At 47.0% G+C, this 16,441-nt stretch overlaps 1 long non-coding RNA gene across 1 annotated transcript; it reads left to right on the forward strand.

Annotated features, from left to right (window-relative positions):
- Nucleotides 1-1,066: 1,066 nt before the first annotated feature.
- Nucleotides 1,067-13,301, forward strand: LOC121818956 (uncharacterized). Its single transcript, XR_006059025.2, has 3 exons — nucleotides 1,067-1,473; nucleotides 11,969-12,182; nucleotides 13,097-13,301. It is a non-coding gene; the product is annotated as an uncharacterized LOC121818956 (long non-coding RNA).
- Nucleotides 13,302-16,441: the final 3,140 nt, after the last annotated feature.

A 16,441-nucleotide genomic window follows, 5' to 3' on the forward strand; every position in this document is an offset into this window, starting at 1 on the left:
CAGCTTTTTTAGAAATGAAATAGGATTAAGACTTTCCCAGGTGGCGCTAGTGGTAAAGAACCCACCTGCCACTCTAGGAAACATAGGAGATGTGGGTTTGATCCCTGGGTTGGGAAGATCCCCTAGAGAAGTGGCATGGCAACCCACTCCAGTATTCTTGCCTGGAGAATCCCATGGATAGAGGAGCTTGGCGGGCTACAGTCCATGGGACTGCAAAGAGCCAGACATGACTAAAAACACACTCATGCATACATGCACTCACAGTTCAGGATCTTTCATACAAAGCTCAGGCTAGGGTCTCACTGACTCTTACCTCATCTTTATGTCCAGTAAAGAATCAGACCATTTATTCCTGATAGAATATCCAGGAATATTCCTAACAACATGCTGGGAGTCCACAGTCCAAATCTCTCAGTCCTTAACCCCCGTCACTCTCTTTGGCCATGTGGAGGGAGCACAGTTCCCTCATCACATCTAATCGGTTTTCCAGAGATCTCTGTTGTTTTGGAGCAAATAATGCTGAGAAAGGGGGATACAGAAGCTGGAAGGATGGAAACAAGATATTTCAGGGTATGCTGAACTGATTATTTCAGACCTGATCCTGTCTGAATCAACATTTCAGAACTGTGGTCTGAAGGGGCTGAGACAATCCCTGAAGAACTTCACAACGAAAGTGAAATGTCCAAGGGAACCCTTTCTCTGAACAGAGAAATCCAATGGGTACTTCCCAGACCCCCTGCCAGTTCTGACCTTGGACTTGCTCACGGGCAGGAGAGAAGACTGAAGTGATTTCATGCAACGGAGACCAGACCACCTTCTCCCTGCAGACTTTAGAGAAATTAATCCCTGGGCCAATGGGAAAATGCTAGTAAATTATTCACATGTATATCTGCTTGTCATTTAGTAAAGTGAGATTAATAACATGGGTCATAAGTCACTTGTGAAGCATAAGGGCTGTGGGTTGCTGTGTAGATTTTAAGCTTCCTCCCAGTGGCTAAAGTTGGTTTTTGTTGGGTCTGTCTTACTCCCTTCCTGTTCTCTCTACCAATAGCAGAGATAAGGACAGCAGGAAATACTGTTTGGATTCTGAGCTCTGTTCTCTCTGTACAACCCCTGTGCCCATGAGGGCAGGCAGGAGGAAGAGAAGGGCCACAGACTGGGGGCCTCACCGCCCAGCCCACAACATTCATGGGGACTCCTAGGAGACTCTTGAAGAAAGGACACCAGGAATAAGGCAATCTGGCTCCAGAACTGCCATATGTGATACACAGTGTTGTTATTACTAAGATGAAGAAGCTGAGGTTTAGAGAGGTCAAGCAATTTGCCCAAAGGCTTATAGCAAATAGAACCAGAATCTGCTGCCTCCACCTCCTTCTGCTTCTCCTACCACCACTTGAACCTTAACTTCACTGAGTTGGAATCTCATCATCACTGAAATAATGACAATTTTACTGGGCACTTTCTCCGTGTGAGGTAAGCACCTACTCCTGTTAACTCATTTAATCCTTAAAATAACCTATGGGCAGGAGCTATTTTTATCCCTGTTTACAGATGAGAGAACTGGGGCTTAGAGAGATCAGAAACCCACCCTAACCAAAGCCCGTGTTCTAATCCACCCTGCTGTATAAGTTCCCATGTGCAATTGGAATGATTTTCCCCACCCTCTGACCTCACCAGGTAACACTGAAGACAAAATTAGATGATAGATGTTAAGATGCTTTGCAAAAGTTAAATGTGTGTGGCATAAAAGAAAGACAAATTAAAATCTCAACTCCTGCAGATCTTTACTATAATAAAGCCCAAACTAACTCCGGCGAAACTGGTACAACCACAAGTCCTTGCTCACAGAAAGTGGTAGAGAGAGAGAGAAAATAGCACAAGCAAAACCGTAGGAGGCATATTGAACATGGTGCGTGTGTGCTAAGTCGCTTCAGTTGTGTCCGACTCTTCACAACCCCACGGACCATAGCCAATCAGGCTCCTCTGTCCACGGGATTTTCCAGGGAAGAATACTGGAGTGGGTAGCTGTTCTCTTCTCCAGGGGATCTTCCTGACCCAGGACTGAACTCATGTCTCTTATGCCTCCTGCACTGGCAGATGGGTTCAGTAGCTGACTGCAAAAAGAAGTTGCAAAGGTAGAGTGCAGGAGCTAAGAAGCCCCAGTCCTGGCCAGCGGGGCCAGGCTGCCCTCTCCCTGGGAAGGAAAGCAGGAGTTCAGGCAAGGATAGAGATTATGATGAAAGTGAGTGGAAGGGGGCTATACTCTTGATGCCATAGTGATGTGTGTGTGTGTGTGTGTGTGTGTGGGCGTGCACGCGCGAGACAGGCAGGGCCACTCACCCCACCCTCTGCAGTATCGTGCACAGTAGGTTCCACCTTTTCTTAAACACAGACCCTGCTCATCTTCCACCTAGCGCTTCTTGCTGCCACAGCCCCTGATCCCCTACAGAATCAAAATACACTCTACTCTTGGCGCAGACTCTTGCTCTCACTTGTGGGCCTTTTCCATGGACTTTTATGTCTCTGTTTACTTTGTGTGCTTCTTGAGTGGCTCATGCCTTTAAAGGAAATGCTCCAACCCCGGCCTGTCATTACGGCCCTTTGCCGGCCACTGGCTGTGCTCACCCCACTCCTGGGACGGGTGAGCCTGGGCTTTTAATTTGCTGTGACAGGAGATAATTGTTGCTTGGGTTTTGACCTCTGAAAATAAACCAGGGTGGTGCTTCCCAGCTGGGACTCCACAGAGGCAAGCTCATCCCTACAGCCCGTGCCAGGGGAGGCTTAGCCAGGGTTGAAATGGCTGGTCTCAATGTCCCTCACCCCCTTTCCTTTTCTGGATCGCAAAACATACAATTAGTGTTTTCTTTAAGAGCTCAAGATGGCAAAGTTAAGAAAGTTCAGGGATACTTTCTGATATTGTATGCAAGGATTCCAGAGGGGGGATTCTCTGAAATCTCAGTCTCTGGGGATATTAACCCCTCCTCCACTCAGGTCTAATCCCCAGTTACAGTTCTGTTTAAGTTCAAGTACATCACAGCCAGCCCACCAGGGCTATACTCTGTGTCTTTTTCTTCTTTTTTAAAATACAACATCATGCATAGAAGTATCTAGGCAAGGTCTCACCAACCGAAACACTTGGAATTGCGATTCAGGTTATCGGGTTTTGACTGACAGGCAAGACACTTCTCACTCTAAAATGAGATAGCTGGAGAGATGTTCTAAGTTTCCTTCCAGCACAGGTATCCATTTGTCTTGAACTCCATTGCCTGGCTTGTTTCATCGTATCAGAACTGTGAGAAGTATTGTGAAGCCTGAGTTGGTCATACAAGTTCAGACAGTATTAGGATGTCTAATTGTACATTTCAACTCTGGCTTGGGACTAAGATAATACAGAAGGAGAAGCAAGGACAGGGAAGCTCAGAGTGGTTGAGAAGAATGAATTCATGAGGACCCTGCCCCCATGTGCTCAGGGCCCAAAAAGGTCCTGCTTGAGCCCCAGGTCTCTGTTCAAATCTGTCCCTCTACTTCCAGGAGTCATGTATGGATGTGAGAGTTGGACTATAAAGAAAGCTGAGCACCGAAGAATTGATGGTTTAGAACTGTGGTGTTGGACAAGACTCGAGAGTCCCTTAGACTGCAAGAAGATCAAACCAGTCAATCCTAAAGGAAATCAGCCTGAATATTCACTGGAAGGACTGATGCTGAAGATGAAGTTCCAATACTTTGGCCACCTGATGCAAATAACTGACTCATTTGAAAAGACCCTGATGCTGGGAAAGATTGAAGGCAGGAGGAGAAGGGGGTGAGAGAGGATAAGATCACCAACTAGATGGACATAAGTTTAAGCAAGCTCCAGGAGTTGGTAATGGACAGGGAAGCCTGGTGTGCTATAGTCCATGGGGTCACAAAGAGTCAGACACCACCGAGTGACTGAACTGAACTGAACGCATTAGCTATGTGACCCTGAGAGAGTTATCTAACTTCTCTTAGTGTCCCCAGCTACAATGTGGGAAACCTTACAGACACCTCACTGAGCTGAGGTTTATGATAGATCTCCTGAGGTCTAAGATAGATCCAGTAAGTGTGGTAGTCATTTGTGCATCACTAACAATGCTCACTTTCTTCCTTTTGGGTATGCAGTCAAACAACATTTCCTTCATCCCTTGAAGTTGAACTTATTTATGTGGCTTGTTGTGGCCAATGAAATGAGAGCACTATTCTGTATTGCTCTATGCAGAAGCATTTAATAGTCAGTGTAAGACACTGCTGTGCTCCTTTTTCGCCTTGGCAACCTGTGATGTCATAGAAGGAACAGCTAGAAGCCCTTTTACTCCAGGTCAGCATATGAGGAAATGTGGAGCACAGCACCCAGCCAACCTTCACTGGACATTTAATGAGACTGAGAAGTAGACTTTACTTGCTCCTGAGGTCTGGGGAATACTTGTTACCACTGCACAAACTAGCTTACCCTGACTATAGCAATATTGATGAAGCACCTAGCAAAGCTTTTATAACAATTATTATCTCATAATAAAAGATAGTTCCCATCTTGATTCATACAAGAAGGCTAAGACTACTGTCTTTGGAAGCAACCACACAGACTCTAACACAGTTCTGTCACTTTCCTAGTGACAAAGGGTGAATTCAAAGTCACTGGAGGCTCTCAGGTCCCAGGTCAACACTGTATCCAAGAAAAAGGAAACTCCTTCCAGGAATCAGAGAGGAGTATCACTATTTGCCCCAGGTGTACAGTCAAGGCATCTTGTACCTGGGTTTTCACCAACCAGAAGGTAGGTGGTAGAGCAATTGGTTTCTTCAATGAATAACTTCAGTGAAGTTATTTCTCAGGCATAAGCCTAATACATCCTCTGCTCGGAGTAACAGATAACAGCTGGTTCAGTCAGTTCAGTCGCTCAGTCATGTCCGACTCTTTGCGACCCCATGAATTGCAGCATGCCAGGCCTCCCTGTCCATCACCAACTCCCGGAGTTCACTCAGACTCACGTCCATCGAGTCCATGATGCCATCCAGCTATCTCATCCTCTGTCATCCCCTTCTCCTCCTGCCCTCAATCCCTCCCAGCATCAGAGTCTTTCCAATGAGTCAACTCTTCACATGAGGTGGCCAAAGTACTGGAGTTTCAGCTTTAGCATCATTCCTTCCAAAGAAATCCCAGGGCTGATCTCCTTCAGAATGGACTGGTTGGATCTCCTTGCAGTCCAAGGGACTCTCAAGAGTCTTCTCCAACACCACAGTTCAAATGCATCAATTCTTCAGTGCTCAGCTTTCTTCACAGTCCAACTCTCACGTCCATACATGACCACTGGAAAAACCATAGCCTGACTAGATGGACCTTAGTTGGCAAAGTAATGTCTCTGCTTTTCAACATGTTGTCTAGGTTGGTCATAACTTTTCTCCCAAGGAGTAAGCGTCTTTTAATTTCATGGCTGCAGTCACCATCTGCAGTGATTTGGGAGCCCCAAAAAATAAAGTCTGACACTGTTTGCACTATTTCCCCATCTATTTCCCATGAAGTGATGGGACCAGATGCCATGATCTTCGTTTTCTGAATGTTGAGCTTTAAGCCAACTTTTTCAGTCTCCACTTTCATTTTCATCAAGAGGCTTTTTAGTTCCTCTTCACTTTCTGCCATAAGGGTGGTGTCATCTGTGTATCTGAGGTTACTGATATTTCTCCCGGCAATCTTGATTCCAGCTTGTGTTTCTTCCAGCCCAGCGTTTCTCATGATGTCCTCTGCATATAAATTATATAAACAGGGTGACAATATACAGCCTTGATGTACCCCTTTTCCTATTTGGAACCAGTCTGTTGTTCCATGTCCAGTTCTAACTGTTGCCTGCTGACCTGCATACAGGTTTCTCAAGAGGTAGGTCAGGTGGTCTGGTATTCCCATCTCTTTCAGAATTTTCCACAGTGTATTGTGATCCATACAGTCAAAGGCTTTGGCATAGTCAATAAAGCAGAAATAGATGTTTTTCTGGAACTCTCTTGCTTTTTCCATGATCCAGCAGATGTTGGTAATTTGATCTCCGGTTCCTCTGCCTTTTCTAAAACTAGCTTGAATATCTGGAAGTTCACGGTTCATGTATTGCTGAAGTCTGTCTTGGAGAATTTTGAGCATTACTTTACTAGCATGTGAGATGAGTGCAATTATGCAGTAGTTTGAGCATTCTTTGGCATTGCCTTTCTGTGGGATTGGAATGAAAACTGACCTTTTCCAGTCCTGTGGCCACTGCTGAGTTTTCCAAATTTGATGGTATATTGAGTGCAGCACTTTCACAGCATTATCTTTCAGGATTTGAAATAGGTCAACTGGAATTCCATCACCTCCACTAGCTTTGTTCATAGTGATGCTTTCTAAGGCCCACTTGACTTCACATTCCAGGATGTCTGGCTCTAGATAAGTGATCACACCATCGTGATTATCTTGGTCGTGAAGATCTTTTTTGTATAGTTCTTCTGTGTATTCTTGCCACCTCTTCTTAATATCTTCTGCTTCTGTTAGGTCCATACCATTTGCATCCTTTATCAAGCCCATCTTTGCATGAAATGTTCCCTTGGTATCTCTAATTTTCTGAAGAGAGCTCTAGTCTTTCCCATTCTGTTGTTTCCCTCTATTTCTTTGCATTGATCGCTGAGGAAGGCTTTCTTATCGCTTCTCGCTATTCTTTGGTAACAGCTGGGTACCTGATTCTAATATTTGGTATTGATTATCAGTAAAGACACCAAAATCTTTGTTCTTATTAACATGTCCTAGGAATGTTTTTCTTATTAAACTCACTAAGTTATAAAACTATAGGAATCTTATTTACATTTGAGTAAAAGGAATCACAGAACCTGGTCATTCTTTTCGGGGAGTCGCTGGTGACAAAGCCATGTGTCACCAGTATAGAAGAAGCAACACAGGTAAAAGTTAAGGGCTTGACACTGGGTGCCCCTGAGACATGTGTCTGCATCCCGATTTCTTCACTTAACTGTAAATAGTATGTGTTCAAGAACTTAGAACTGGTTTTGATCCACAGACAATAGTCAATAAATATGTCTTATCATATACAATGGGCTAGTTGATAATTTTTCACTTTTCTATTATTGCTTTAGTCGTTTATTCATTCAAAAGATATTTGCTTCAAATTTTCTTGGTGACACGACTTCATTTCATGTTCCCAGAAACTCTCTGAGGTCGGTAATAATGTTCTCTTTTTTTCTTTTTGACTGAGCCATGCAGTTTGTGGAATCTTAGTTTCTTGACCAGGGATTGAACCCGGGACCTCAGTGGAGAGAGTGCAGAGTCCTAACCACTGGACCACCAGGAAATTCCCTTGTTCTTATTTATTAGTGATTAAATTGAGGCACAGAGACAATAAGAATCTTGAGAGAACATAGCAAGTTAAGTGAACGAGCTGGTTAAGTGAAAACCAGATCTTAAATAAAGAAGTCTCACATAATCATAGCCATAGAGAAGCAGATCTTGTGAGTAAACTCCAAAATCTACACAGCTCTTGGGAGAAGAGAAAAGGTTCTTTTAATATCACCCAACTCACTCTGAAGCCCAGTGAGTTTGAACTTGACAGGGATATTTATTATAGAAAGGCATGCTGACCAAGAGTGAGTCATCTGAGCATAAATACAACCTGTGCAAAGAATGTGTGGTTAAAGAGGAAAAACAACCCCCCCCCCCCAAAACCCAGGAGGCTATGCAGTCTCAACACAGCAGCCAAGGACCAGCATCCATTGTCCTCTGGCCAAGAGGTCTCCAGAAGGAGGATGGGGACCTGGGTCTCCAAGCCAATCCTTGAGCACAAGTTTAAAACTTATCCACTAAATTAAACACAATCTCGGGCATCTTACTTTCTCACAAGGCACCCTGGTGACCACTGAGATACTGACTGCACTCAGGAACAAGTGTGCACATCCTCTGGCCAAGCTCTGGGAGGAAGGAAGCTGGAGCTCTAGGACAGAGCTTGCCTCCAGCCACTCAGCGCTGCACCTCCCAGGTCTTTGCCAGATGCCGCCTCTGCATTCTCCAGAAAGTGGGGAGTCTGCTCTTCTCTCCCCCTCTTGAGTGGAGCGCCTTCTGCTCCTGACTTAGTCTGTGATTCCTGTGGAGAGAGAAGAGCCAAGTCTGGGTCCCTTTCCTTGGCCTCACTCCAGCCCACCTACCTAAGCACATCCTCATCCTTTAAAAAGAAAAGAACTTATTTGGCTGTACCAGGTCTTAGTTGTAGCATATGGAATTTTAGCTGTGGCATGTGGAATCTAGTTCCCTAATCAGGGATCAAACCTAGGCCCCCTGCACTGGGAGCACTGAGTCTTAGCCACTGGACCACCAAGGAAGTCACTATCCTCATCCAAATAAAAGGGCCTGTGCACATCAATGCCTTCCAATAATGGCTGGGACTGGGGAGATGAACTCTCAGTGTGGTTCCACGATGCATCATCCAACCCAGGAAATGGTGGAGAGCGCAAAGGCAGACTTCTCAGTCGCTTCCGTGGTGTCCAGCTCTTTGTAACCCTGTGAACAGTAGCCTGCCAGGCTCCTCCTCTCCAGGCAAGAACAATGGAGTGGGTTGCCATGCCCTCCTCCAGTGGATCTTCCCGACCCAGGAATCGAACTCATGTCTCCTGTATCTCCTGCATTACAGGTGGATTCTTTACCCACTGAGCCACCTGAGAAGGCTAGGTGAGGCTCTAGAACAGCAGGCATAAAGCAGGACAATTCTAGGAAGACTGGGGGCCTCTGTCCATGCTTGTTCCTCATCAAATGAGTCTCTGAGTGCCCTGCTGCAAATTCTGGGGACTCTACCCTTGGCTAGTGCTGCGTTTACACTTACTGGCCAAAAGGTGCAAAAGAGAACCATGGGCAAATTTCAGCTGCCTGCCTGGAAATATAAGACAAGTATCCAGAGATTTAAATGAAGAAGTAGGTTTAGGGGTTTAATTTCTACCAAATCAACCCAATCATCATGGAATCCAGAGCCCCCAGCTTAGAAGACAGCTGCCTGCAGCCCAGTTGGTGGCATTTTGGGGAGCACAAGAGGGCTGCTTGTCTTCATTTGCACTGATTTGCTGCCGCCAGTTAAAGGGCTCTTATTTAAGACTAGAGTCATTTGTTTCCTCTTTATGCCTTGAACAAGAATTCCTCCCTAGGCTAGAGAATAAGTACAATGTTTGTAAACAGCTGTCTTTAGGCTGGCACAGCACCCTTTCCCTTATGCAACTGAGTTTTCTCTGAAAAGAGAGCTGTTAAAAGCCCAGCCTGACACTTACTGACTTGACTGTGCTGTATCCATGGGGAAATCAGAGTCATCGGTTTGAATGGGCTAATCAAGTTCTATGAATCACTGTCTACATGAATAGCTACTTTTCCAGAGACTAAAGCCACATGGCTGGGAAGAACAACTTTCAGCTGCTTTTCTTGCATCCGATCAAAATGACTTATCACTTGAATGTCATAATCATTGCAAAGTCTTTTTCACTTCCATGTTTTATACCAGACTGTTGAGTATTGGATGATTTAGCAATTTCAGTCCATTAAGCTTTTATAAGTTTAATCTGCGATTTAAAAAAAATCCTTCTCTTTGAGCATCTATGAAATGAGAAGAGTTAAGAACTTTAAAAATCAAGCAGTTGGCAGGAGACCAATAAGCCTCGTCCATCCACCTGAAAGATAGAACTTCATGGAAGCTAGGGGTGGAGATGTGTTAAAACAAATGTCTTCTGAATCTTCTGAAAATGTTATAAGCAGACTCACTCTGCAGAGTCTGATAAATGCCAGAGATTGAAAGGAGTCTCAGGGTGGTGTAATAGGCTGGCCACCTCACGCGAAGAGTTGACTCATTGGAAAAGACTTTGACACTGGGAGGGATTGGGGGCAGGAGGAAAAGGGGACGACAGAGGATGAGATGGCTGGATGGCGTCACGGACTCGATGGACGTGAGTCTGAGTGAACTCCGGGAGTTGGTGATGGACAGGGAGGCCTGGCGTGCTGTGATTCATGGGGTCGCAAAGAGTCAGACACGACTGAGTGACTGAACTGAACTGAACTGAACTGAGGGTTGCAATACGGCCCATGTGTCCTTGACTTTTCTAAAAGCTAATTCTCAAGATAAGCAGTCCAGGAAAGCACCTGGCAACGGTGGGGACTCAGGAAATAGTCATTGATGAACTGACCTGTCATTGTCCCAGCTTCCCGGGTACCTGGTGGAGCAACTTCGTCTTCCCAGAGGCTAAGACAGATTCCAGCCATGAATCTAACCCACTGAGGCGGCCCCTCCATTTCAGCCATCCATGGCCCATGTGGGCGGGAAGAGAGAAACTCTGAATGGTCACTTAACTGTGTTTGCTGTTAAAAGAGCAAACCTTAGATGCTTGCTCAGAAGCTATTTCCCTCCTTGTGGACAAGTGAGCCCTGCATAGGGGAGCAAGCCAGAGGATTGGTAGTGGGGCTTCTAGAGGCGATGATATTTTACAGCAACCCCAAAATGATCAGAAATGCCCCCAGCCTCTCTCAGGTGTGGAGCCTCACCCAAATGGATGGCTCAGAGTGGGTTTGTTGACACCCATGCTTGTGTGAGCACCGGGCGGCTGGAGGAGTCTGGGGCAGCAAGCGCAGACACACCTGGCGGAAGCTATATTGACAGACGGGCTGGGTCTTGAGTGAGGGCAACCCAAGGTGATGCTGTGGAGCCTCATGCCAACTGGAAATCCCTACCTCCTGCCCCCAGCCCAACCACTCAATTTGACCCACAGGGCATCTGCAAGGACCCTTATCAGCCTTCTCCAGAGATGATATTTGCCACACACTGGCATTTCCTACACTCCTCCCGGCAGCTGCATCTCGGGGGGCTCCTGGGAGTTCATTGACGGAGCTACTCAGGATGGTGGGTCAGTAGGCTGGCATCCTTAAGGAGGTGGTGTTTAGCTCTGAACTGGGAGCTTCTGGGACTCAGTATCCCCTCTCCATATCCCTGCCATACCCAAACCCCAAGGTCACCTTTCCTAAGAAAGAACTCCTGCCGAACATTCCAGCCTTAGCTCCTTCCGATGTCCCTGCCATGCAGGCAGCCCCTGAGTGACAGCATCCCCTTAATGTGCAGTGGCAGTGGGCTGACTGCAGAAAGGTCACTCAAGGAGCGTGATGAGAATCCAGGCTTGTAAACCTCACCCACGACACAGGCAGGATGAGGGGAACAGCATCCGGTACGCAGACACGTCTCCAGGTGCTCCTGAAACAGCGCTAGGGCTGGGAAGCACTAACAATTGGAACTTCAAAAGTGTGTTTAAATAGTCCTTACTTTGTTAAACCTGTGAAACAGTACATTTGACCCCCAGCTTTAGAAGCAGCTTCCTGACAGCTTTAGAAGAAGCAGTTCCCTCTTTTACTCAAACAAGGCTGCTCTCTGGGTTCTTAACACTCTGGACCAGCAAGAATCTTTGAGCAGCTCCAGGGCAGCATGGGCTGCAAATCGCCTCCCTGAGCATTCCAGACTCCCACAGATGTGGCTCCCAGCCGCTCCCAAACTGATGCAGTTGAGTGAGGCCGTGGGCTTTCCTGAAGGGCTCACCAGATCCCAAAAGCTACTAGGAGGGGTTTTCCTTGGGTATGGAGCATTTACAGCTCAGGAAGAAGTCAGACTCGACCCACATTGCAGAATGAAGCCCTGGAAACAGCTACATTGCCGGATTGTGTGAAGGGCAGCGATGTGTCTTAAAAAAACAAACAAACAAAAAAAAAACATGAGCGAAGCCAGAAGGCCCGTTGCTAACAACATTCTGAATTAAGTAACAAGAAAGACTGTGCTTGTTGCTAGTGCTGAGGCAGGAAATAACTCCTTTTGCTTTAACTAATCTCTTTGTTTACTTTGTTTACTTTATTTCCTTTGTTCCATAGGACTGGCTCAGAGAAGGCCTGATTTTTTTTTTTTTTTTTTTTTGCTTTGTTTTATAGTTCTTGATCGGTAGGATTTGGTACTGTTGACCCTCAGTCCAGGGAGTCCCATGGCTGAAGCCACTTGCTCACAGTAGACTCGCTGCAGGACGAAGGGTGCCGGCAGCCTCGGCCAGCAACGCGTGTGCTCCTCAGCTGGGAGACCTCCTGCCTTGTCCACCATCACAGTCCCTGCCCAAGGCTGCTGGCTGAGCCAGGCAAGGCTGACCTGCAGGTTAGGTGGGGGTGGGTGGAGGGGGAGGCTTGGCACACTTTCTCACATTTGCTGTCAGGTGTTTGGCACTGTGCTTAATGAATGCGGAACACAAGACTGAGAGATGAGGAAACAACAGATGATTTCCAAAGAGGGCTGGACAGATTTCTCTGTCTCAGTTTCTGCTCACACTTACTCACAGATGCATTCAAAGTAGGGGAAAGGGGAGGATGGGAAGAAAAGAAGGAGAAGGAGGAAGAGGGGTGGGAGAGGAGGAGTGGGGTGGGGGGAGGAGGGAGAATGGAGTGGCGAGCTGCTGCTGCTGCTGCTAAGTCGCTTCAGTCGTGTCCGACTCTGTGCGACCCCATAGATGGAAGCCCACCAGGCTCCCCCATCCCTGGGATTCTCCAGGCAAGAACACTGGAGTGGGTTGCCATGGAGTGGCGAGAGGGAATGGTAAACCACAGGGTCCTCCGTGGGCTGCACTAGGCTGCCTAGGCGGTGACGGGAGAGCCCATCCCCCACCACCATGGCTCAGTGATGTCAGGCACATCAGCTGCCCGCTTCATCCATTCCTTCCATTGTGGAGAGATAAGAATAGGCCGTGGTGCATGGTGCTAGACCAGCAAGGCGGCACGTGCCCGCATTGCTCCTCACCCATGGTCTCTGGTGCCGGAGCACCCCTGGGGAACTGCGTAAATGTCCTGCTCTTTTTACAAAGTTGATTCTTTTTAATTCAAAGAACCCACTGGTTTGATCTCTGGTTTGTTCACACTGTGACCTCTGGAGACATGAGGGGTCTCTACCTCCGCTCTCCCCTGTCAATCAAGGATGGGGAGAGAAGACCCAGGAGCCAGTGTCCGAGGGAACCGGGGGGAGGGGCAGTGCCCAACACATTTAACCCCTTTCTTCCCACACTGCTTTCTTCCTGGTAGAGACGTGTCACGACAACACCCAAGCTCAGTCCACCTGAACATCCGTGGCTCTTGGCACCACAGACGTCCCGGATGAAGAGATGGGTACATAATGTGTCCAAAGGCGAGATCCTACTTAAGTACACTTTCCTGCCTTCCAATAACAGAAGGAAATCACTGTTCTTTTGGCTCAAGCAAAAAATAAAGCTGTTTTTTGAAAGCGCTATTTAAAGGGCTCATTATCTCACAGGCTGCTAACTATGTACTCCACACCACACTCAATAAAACTTCATATAACTGTCTTTGAAATTAACAGCCACCTCTTATGCTGCTCAAGTTATTAAAGACGTTGGTATGGCAGAGAGACTATAAACTTTCTATACTGGTGATTAGTCAGCGAGACTACAGCCCACCAAATCTCCCAGAGCGTTCCCAACAAAAAGTTCCTTGTGACCCAAGCACCAATTTTTCTTTCTTGTCTGTTCATTCTAATTCCGCTCAATTACTCCCGAGCAAGCTGTTTTATTCCTGTCAACTCATGTTATTTACTGGAGCCTGTCAGGAGGCCCAAAGTGGAGGCTGATATTATGTAGGATGTTTTGAGACTCATTAAAACACTTTAAAACAATCACCTATTGTGATATTCACAGCCGTAAATGGGGTGGCCATGCCTGGACCATTTGGAGCCTGGATCACTTTATTTACTTGCTATTAAACGTTTCAGGTTAGAAATGCTTTGACTTGCTACACAAATTTTGGACCTGGAAACCCAGGACCTGGTCTGGGGTCCCGGTGGATTTTGAGTAAGGATCTGAAAGAAAACGGATTAAGTGTGTGTCTGTGGTGGGGGGAGGGGCGTATCCAGGAACAGCTCTGCCTTGGGCTGCTGGGCTGAGGAGGGATGGGGGTCCGCAGGCAGCCTCCAGTAGCCAGAGAGGTCTGCATCCCAGCACAGAGGATGATTTCCCCAGGAGAGTTTAAGAACAGTTTTCCTCTGAAAATGGAGCGGTCCCCTGCTGTCCCATTTAGTTCACCATTATTCCGTCATTATTCGTTATGTACAATACCTGAACTATTTGTAGGAGAAAGGCACCAGGCTAGACTTCCCAAGGCTGTAAAGCATGAAACTCTGTAGTTCTTGCATCATCAGATGAAGGGTCCATTCTACTGATGGCATGTGGAGCGTCAGGTTCAGCTGGAGCTCTGAGCCAGAGAGGAACCAAAGCAGCCTCAACCTGTCTGCCTACCCTCCCAGCTGCCCTTTACTTCCTCTCTGATCATCCATGTGCCCACGGTTCCCTCTGCTATGAGCATCTACTCCTGACTGACCATTGCCAGGAGCTCAGCCTAGGCAGCCTCTGGATATGGAGGCTGACTTCTGTGCTAGAGCACAGAATCCAACAAAAAAACTGTAGTCAATCTGGGGTAGAAATAGAGGATTCTTGGTTTCCAAGTTCCAAGATCTGGAATTTCTTCTGGAGGGAAAAATGAGTTCTGCTTTCTTCAGTGATGCTAAGATGCTCTGCGATTCTAGTGGCTGCCATGGTCTCACAGGCTATGCTCAGAATAAGGTCAGGTCACCTTGCACGCTGTCAGAACATGGTGTTCCCACAAGTGCCACATCTGTTTACGGCCTGCCATCCTCGCCCCATGGTGGTGGTTGTTCAGTTGCTCAGTCGTGTCCAACTCTTTGAGACTCCATGGACTGTAGCACACTGGGCCTTCCTGTCTTTCACTACATCCCTGAGTTTGCTCAGACTTAGGCCCTTTGAGTCGGTGATGCCATCCGATCATCTCATCCTCTGTTGTCTCCTTCTCCCTACCATGGTGGTAGCAGGAATCAGCCAGGAGTATCCCAGGCAGGGGAAAGTGAGGCTGGCGATCCAGAGCCATGTGCCAGGAGACAGTCACTTCTTTCTTCAATAGCATAAAGAGGAGGTTGAACTAATCAGTGTTTACCACGCTGTGTCCTTCAGGCAGTGAGATAGTGAGATGCTAATCTACACTCCGAGAGAAGTTGGTTCCCATCATGTCCCGGGGGAAACGTTGCCCATGATATCCCCAGCTCTTAAACCAGCTTCTTCCTCCCATGAGTTTAAAAACTGCTGCATCAGGACTTCCCTGGAATCCATCTGCCAGTGCAGGGAACATGGGTTCAGTCCCTGTTCTGGGAAGATTCTACATGCCATGGGCAACAAAGCCCATGCTCCACCGCGAGAGAAGCCATTGCGACTAGATAAAGCCCACATGCATCAACGCAGAACCAGCTGGCCAAAAATAAATAATACCAGCGCTGCATTAACTGATCTTCAAGATCCCTCTAACTCTTGAAATTCTGGGATGCAAAAGACAGGGAACATAAATGCAAAAAGTTCTAAGGCATTTGCCCGAGGCAGTGATTTTACATCCTGACTGTGTATCATAATCACCTGGGGAGCGTATCTTGAAAAATAAAACTCACAAGCCTATCTCTCAACCTGAAGGTTATGGTTCACTGAGTCTGGGATGAACCCCGGCATCTGCATTTCTAACTCGCTGGTCCACGTTGATATATGGCAGACATCATAGCTGATAAGTTGGGGTCAAGTTGAGAACCAGATACTTTCACGAGGCAATGAAATGAGAGAAGAGCTAAAGCAGGCTTTTAGTTGCTCACTTCTGTTCATGAGATTATTGGGCCCATGGGTGACTGTGTCTGCTATATTTTTAGAAGATACTTTACCAGAAGTCAACAATTTAAGATACAGTGAGGAAGAATTAGTTTTGTTTTGTTTTAAACCACTGACTGCCCCTCAAACCACATCCCAAGGGCAAACATCTTACAGTTTAATTGATATGTAGCCATTGCCTGGAACTAGAGGGAAAGAGAAGCCGCTAGCTGCCCACCCCAGAAGTGATGGAGAAGGGTCCCTGTGAAAGGTGGCCTCTTCAGTGTCTGCTGGCTGCAGACAGAGCTGCCCCAGGCTTCTGTCCAGGGGCTCAGAGCTTCAGGATGAGAAAACAGAAAGTCAGAAAGAGCCAGATCGGCTTCCCAGGCCAGCGAGGCTAGTGCTTATGAACGGGGCAAGTTTCTGAGTGAGGAAACCACCTTGACCCCTGCATCGCTGGTCCGAATATACACACACACAAGAGAGAAGCTGGGCTGCTGGCCAGGCTGCCTACTGACTGAGGGAGTCTGGTCCTGCCAGGAGGACAAGCCAAAAGTGATGGATTCCTACATCAACTGAAGTTCAAGGTGAGGTGCAAACCCAGAAAATAAGCCTTCTTCCTAATACTCCCTCTCATACATCTGACAATCCAGACAAGCCGAATGACTCACTATTTAGACAGATCCTGTTTTTTTCCCCCCTTTGAGCATTCCTTCTG

This window comes from Ovis aries, chromosome 3 (genome assembly GCF_016772045.2).
Source record: "Ovis aries strain OAR_USU_Benz2616 breed Rambouillet chromosome 3, ARS-UI_Ramb_v3.0, whole genome shotgun sequence".
NCBI classification, from domain to species: domain Eukaryota; kingdom Metazoa; phylum Chordata; class Mammalia; order Artiodactyla; family Bovidae; genus Ovis; species Ovis aries.